The sequence below is a fragment of the Ovis canadensis genome, chromosome 20, assembly GCF_042477335.2.
Source record: "Ovis canadensis isolate MfBH-ARS-UI-01 breed Bighorn chromosome 20, ARS-UI_OviCan_v2, whole genome shotgun sequence".
In the NCBI taxonomy this organism is placed as follows: Eukaryota; Metazoa; Chordata; class Mammalia; order Artiodactyla; family Bovidae; genus Ovis; species Ovis canadensis.
The window spans coordinates 56,888,958-56,895,878 of record NC_091264.1 but is presented as its reverse complement, the minus strand read 5'-3'; the positions used below and the strand labels follow the sequence as shown (position 1 = coordinate 56,895,878).

The 6,921-nt window shown below is 41.3% G+C and overlaps 1 non-coding gene across 1 annotated transcript; it reads right to left on the bottom strand.

Moving 5' to 3' along the window:
• Positions 1-1,120: 1,120 nt before the first annotated feature.
• Positions 1,121-1,192, bottom strand: TRNAG-GCC (transfer RNA glycine (anticodon GCC)). Its single transcript has one exon. It is a non-coding gene; the product is annotated as a tRNA-Gly (tRNA).
• Between the last annotated feature and the right edge of the window lie 5,729 nt (positions 1,193-6,921).

Genomic DNA, 6,921 nt, shown 5'->3' with positions numbered 1-6,921 from the left:
TCAAAGAGTCGGACACGACTGAGCGACTTCTCTTTCACTTTTCACTTTCATGCATTGGAGAAGGAAATGGCAACCCACTCCAGTGTTCTTGCCTGGAGAATCCCAGGGACGGGGGAGCCTGGTGGGCTGCCGTCACTGGGGTTGCACAGAGTCGGACACGACTGAAGCGACTTAGCAGCAGCAGAGGAACTCTATGGTGGAGTGTCTACTTTCACTCAATTTTTTTTTTTCTTACTACAACCCAGGCAACACTGGTAGATGAGAAATCTGAAAATCAGGTCAGAAAGAAAGTAATCATACTTCCTTGAAAAAAAAGTTTATTCTCAGACCCAAGATGAATATTATAAAGAATTTCATCACTCCAGAATTGTCAAGCCATCTGGCAAAAGAGCTGACTGATACAATTTCTATTTCATTGACCAGATCTTCATTTCCACTTCCTTTTTTCCTTATAATTGCAAATATTTTCCAGTTAAATCTTTGGAGTTGGCAGTGGTGGTGTGGGTGGTTTATCACTAAAACACTGTTGATTTTTTTCTTTGTAAAACTAAGTGGAGGAAAATTAGAATTATGAATTAAAAGTTTTACACATTCATATTTTTGATCTGACAATAGCATATCTAGGAATTTATACCAATGAAATAAATTAAGAATGTGTGTAAAAAATAGCCATAAAGTATCCATTTCATCATCATTTATAATAGGAAAAAAACTGAGAACAACCTAAATATTCCACAATAAAGATTGTTTAAAAAAGTATTAATATAATTAAGCATACACAGAACTAGAAACTATAGCCATTAAAATGGTAACTGAAAAGGATTATAGAAGAATATTAACTGACACGGAAAAATATTTAGGATACATCATTAATAGGAAGAAGCAGATTTTAAAATAGTGTGTATAGCTACTTTGCACCCATTAGGATGGCTATTATAAATCATATATATATGGCAGGAAATAATTATTGATGAGAATGTGGAAAAGTGAAAGCGAAGTTGCTCAGTCGTGTCTGACTCTTTGCGATCCCCATGGACTGTAGCCCACCAGGCTCCTCAGTCCACGGAATTTTCCAGGCAAGATTACTGGAGTGGGTTGCCATTTCTTTCTCCAGCGGATCTTCCCAACCCAGGGATTGAACCCGGGCCTCCCGCACGGCAGGCAGACGCTTTACCATCTGAGCCACCAGGGAGATCCTTATATATATGGCAGGAAATAATTATTGATGAGAATGTGGAAAAACTAGAACCCTAATGTATCACTAATGGGAATACACGATGATACAGCTACTATAGAAAATACTTTGACAGTTCCTCAAAAAGCTGAAGAGAATTATCATTCGATCCAGCAATTCCACACCTAGATATTCAATTCCAAAGAACTGAAAATAGGATTCAAATTGATACTGTGTACCAATGTGCATAGCAACATTATTCACAATAGCCCAAAGGTGGAGACAACCCAAGGGCCCATCACCAGACAAACACAATGTGGTATGTTATTCAGCCATAGAAAAAATGGAATTCTGATACATGCTACAACATGGGTGAACCTCAAAAACATTATGCAAGATGAAATAAGTCAGACACACAATGACAAGAAGTATTCCATGGTTCCATTTATATGATGAATAAGCAAATTTACAGAAGCAGAAAGTAGAACAATGGTTATCCGGGCTGGGAGGAGGAGGTTGGGAGAAAGAGTTATTGATTAATGGGTAGAGAGCTTCTGTTTGGGATGATGAAGAAGTTCAGAAATTAAATAGTGGTGATAGTTACACAACATCATGAATATTCCTAATATCATTGAATTGTAATCCTAAAAATGGTTAAAATGATCAATTTATGTTAAGACTTTGATGCTGGGAGGGATTGGGGGCAGGAGGAGAAGGGGGCGACAGAGGATGAGATGGCTGGATGGCATCACTGACTCGATGGACACGAGTCTGAGTGAACTCTAGGAGTTGGTGATGGACAGGGAGGCCTGGCATGCTGCAATTCATGGAGTCACAAAGAGTTGGACACGACTAAGCGACTGAACTGATACCATAAAGACAGGGAAGCCTGGCATGCTGCAGTCCATGGGGTCACAAAGAGTCAGACACGACTGAGCAACTGAACAAGAATACTATAAGATAAAAGGGAAAAAAGGAGATGCTAGAGTGGGTGAAATAGGTGAAGGGGTTAAAAAGTACAAATTTAGTTATAAAAGGAATATGTCATGGGGATATAATGTACAGCATAGTGACTATAATTAATAATACTGCATTGCATATTTGAAAGTAGCTAGGAGGGTAGATAATTCTCATCATAAGGGAAAAAAATTGTAATTAAGAGTGGTGACAGATGCTAACTGGACTTATTGTGGAGATTATTTTACAGTATATAATAGTATCAAATCATTACATTGTACACTTTAAACTAATTTAATGTTATGTCAATAATACCTCAAGAAAAGAAAAAGAAAAAAAACAGTTTAAAAATAAAAAAAGAAAAGATTGTATGTACAATATAATATTTTCTACAAATATGTGGTACACATATATATTTTTGGATTTAAGATGTCATCATTGTCGGAAACTACCTTAACTTAATAACAGCCTTTTAGGAAAAAAGGTAACACTGCCATAGTATATGTACCCATAGATTCAATCTGATTTCAGAAATACCAAACTTTGAAACCTTGGGCCTTAGAAATTAGGAAATGAATACATAAGCATGGAAAACAGTCTGAAAGATACTCACAGCTACTATTTTTGGTGATGGAATTATTTTGGCGATGCTATTCTTCATTATTCTATTTTTCTTATGTATGTATTTAAACTTTTTTCTGTATACAGTACTATTTTTGTAATAGCAATTTTTTTAACTAATTAAAAAATGTATTTTCTAGAATGATTTTTTTGTTCTTTTTGGAATCTTACAACACACACTCCCATTCTGAAAATAATGAGAGAGAATTAAAATCCATGTGAAAAGACTTTTCTCCTTTCCATCCGGGTATGGGAACTTGCCTTCTCTAGCTCTTTTTTTGCTTCATCCAACCTTGCAGTGCCTGGCATCCACATCAATATTTACACACTTCATCATTCCTCGGGTTATTTATTTTCCTTGGTCCATTTTGCACAGCGACTAAGCTTCGTAGCACGGAAGCTGACAGGATTTGTCGCTGATATCAATCTTCATGAAGTTTACCGGTGAGAGCTCAGAAAATGTCGGCTCTGAGGAAGCCACGGAGTGGGAGCAGGCGGAATACCGGGCGATGAGAAGAGCTGTGCTTCTTGTTTTTGAAAACGGTGTTTGTCGTCCTTACTCAGATCCTTGATTCACCTAGGTTTACATTCTCTGTGACACTTTTTGTTTTTTTTTTTAACACAAATGAGCAAAATCTCCCACTCTGCTCACCAGCCACGATCACCTTGAGATGAAGAAGGGATGATCCTCATGGTCCCTCACCATCCCCGGGGCCTGAATCCCAGGGACTGACCTCTGATGTACAGCCAGCTGCTCATAGAGAGCTGGGGCCCTGTTGAGAAAGCCTCATGCTATGGGTCTCCTGAAACTGAAGACACAAAGAGGGCAGCAGGAAGTTGATTGTGTCTTGTACTGTGTGTGTGTGATGAGCAAGGGCTCTAGGAAGAGGCCACGTCCCTGACTCCCCTGCTTGCTAACTGTGTGTTCTTTGACAGAACTGCTCTCTGCCTCTGTTTCCTCACCAGCAACATGGGAAATAGTTTCTACCTGTTTTATCAGTCTGGGTTCTTATAACAAAACACCATAGGGTGAGTGGCTTAAACAACAGACACTTATTTCTCACAGTTCTGGAGGCTGGAAGTCTAAGATCAGGGGGCCAACATGGTCGGGTTCTGGGGATACCCTCTTGCTGGTTTGTAGGCAGCTGCCTTCTGTGTCTTCTCATGGTAGAGAGCAGAGAAAGAGAGAAGCAAGAAGCTCTCTTAACCCTCTTCTTATAAGGGCACTAATTCTATCATGAGGATTCCACCCTTATAACTTAATTACTTCCAAAGACCTCACCCCCTCACATTATCCCATTAGGAGTCAGGGTTTCAAAATACGAGTTTTGGTGGGAACACAAATATTCAATCCATAACACTATCTCATGCAGTTGTTACGTAATTAGGTGAGTTATTGCATTTTAATACAGTCGTTAAGTAATTATGTAAGTTAATACATTTAAAGTATGTAGAATAGAACAAGTGCTTCCCTGGTGGCTCGGCGGTAAAGCATCTGCCTGCAATGCAGGAGGCACAGGAGACATGGGCTCAAGCCCTGGGTCGGGAGGATCCCCAGACGAGGAAATGGCAACACACGCCAGTATTCTTGCCTGGAAAATCCTATGGACAGAGGAGCCAGGCAGGCTACAGTCCATGGGGTCACAAAGAGTCAGACACAACTGAACACATACACATATGAAAAAAAAAAAAAAGGAGATGAATAGAACCTAGAACATAGGCACACACTCCAAAGGTTAGTTTTGTTATGGCTTCACGTGGCATGTGGGACCTTCTCCAACCAGGGATTGAACTTGTGCCCTCTGCGGGAGTTGAGTTTTAACCATTGGACCACCTGTGGTTAAACTGGAAGTTCAAAGATTAGATTCAATATTATAATTTGGAACAGGTTCCTATGAAAGCTGGAAATTCTCCTGGTGATGTCTGTTTCTCCTTCAACCAGGAAGATCTGTGACGGGGGAGATAGCTCCTTCTAGTGAGAAGGAGCTCGTTTGTACCACAAAGAAATGGTGCTTCTAAGCTGGCCTTCATGCTGTAATTCATTAGTGTTGGTTGACAGCCTCGAGCGATGAGGCTAGGCAGAAGGATGCTAGGGACCAAAATGAAAGCAAAAACTTGCCTAGAGTGCAGCCAAGGGAGGTGGAGCAGGGCAGCTTCAATGAGCTGCAAACAGCAACTGGGTTTAAAGTTCTCAGCCGCTGTCTCAGATTAGCTTCATCTTACATGCAAAAGAACACGTAATAAATAGTTGGGTCATATCAAGCTTTTTAGCCATTCCGCCAAGCATGAAAATTATTTCCATAAGCAAAATACCTTAATTAGCTTTTGGACTATTTTTTTTATTGAATGAATTTGTAGAAAGTAAACATATCCATGGACTTACTACCTAGATAAAGATATAGAACATTACTAGGATCTGAGAACCTTCTAATAACTCCTGGTTATTAACCACCTCCCTCCTAAGGTGACCATTCTGACTTGAATCATCACCGATCAGTTTTTCTTATTTTGGACTTTATATAAAAGATATCATATGTAAGTATGCTTAAAATGGAAGAGCTGAGATCGGAACCCGATCTTAAATTAGATAACACACTTATGTGTGCCCCATAGTATACAAACTGATCGACTGATGCTAGTTTTCTTTTCTTCTAAATCTAGATCTGGGGCAGGAGTACTGAATGAAGAAGTGGGGTCTTATGATTCTCTTTGTGGAGCCCACAGTGGATAGTCCGGCTACTCTAACTGACCTGAGACGTTGGGATGCGCAGGCCAGAGATAATAGGATAAGAAGAAGGAGCCACACTGGCTGTTAGAGGAAATAACCCTAGAAGAGCATGGGAACAAGTGACGTAACTGGCAAAAAAAAAAAAAAGCGCGCCACTGCCGACAACCGGAAATACCTCCAAATATGTCTCCCTCCCTTCCTTCCTCTTAGAATCCCCCATACACTAGCTCCCCAACCCCCATGAACCCACTGACTTCTTCAGCAGCTCTGGGCTGACTGGATGAGTTTTGGTCTGGAGACTCAGTTCTGAGCCACCAACTCCGTTAAGTGCCTGCCTCAGGCATCTCTCTGCAGTCCTTAGTGTCTCAACTCAACCAAGAGGTGCCCTTCCCTCAGCTCAGCTTCTAGAACACTGCTGGCTCAGACTCTAAAGGGGTGAAAGTGCCAAACACATGCTTTCTAAAACTTGCCTTCCAGCCAGTGTGAAGACCGAATGAGAAATTAGGTGTGTCCTGATTTCGGCTACAGGCTCAACACATACACAAAGGAACAAAAGGTCGTCTTCCTTTGCTCCAACCCCAACCTCAGAACATTTCACACCTTTGAGAGAATAGTGGGTTGAGGAAGTTTTCTGTTCTGAGAGTGAAACATCCCTTGCTCCAGGGGTGAACGAATAGATTTTGCTTTGACTGTGGTCCTAAAGCTACAGAACTGGATTGTCTAGGAGGCTATGTTGTTGTTGTTGTTCAGTTGCTAAGTCATGTCTGACTCTGTGAGACCCATGGACTGCAGTACTCCAGGCTTCCCTGTCCTTCACTATCTCCTGGAGTTTCTTAAATTGGTGTTTATTGAGTCAGTGATGCTATCTAACCATCTCATCCTCTGCCGCCCTCTTCTTCTTTTGCCTTCAATCTTTCCCAGCGTTAGGGTCTTTTCCAAGAGTCAGCTCTTCATATTAAGTGGCCAAATTATTGGAGGACATGGGTCCATTGATCGAGAGACAGGGACAGGGAGACAGAGAAAGAGACTCTGAAACTGAGTAGTTGGACTTCTAGGAAAGACATCATCCCCATCCCACTATGGGAATGCAGCTAGTCCCCTGGTGAGGATGGCTGTGGATTTCTGGGAACTGGATCTTGGAGCCCAGCTCCAGGTGAGGGTCCTCCAGCACTGAGTTCGGCTTTGGCGGCCACTCTGTAACCTGCCCAGAGCGCACCCAGGTGCCCAACAGATGGCAGAGGACCAACACTAGACAGCGCATCAAGGAGCCCAAAGGGTAAACTGGTAGGGATGGCCATCTTTATAGACTAAGGATCATGCACTGTCCCATTCTGCTGCTATTACATAAGTCTCTCAATTTATAACAATAATCATCAACATTATGATCAAACTGACATCTTCTAAACATTTGATATGAAACAGGCATTGCTCTAAGCACTTG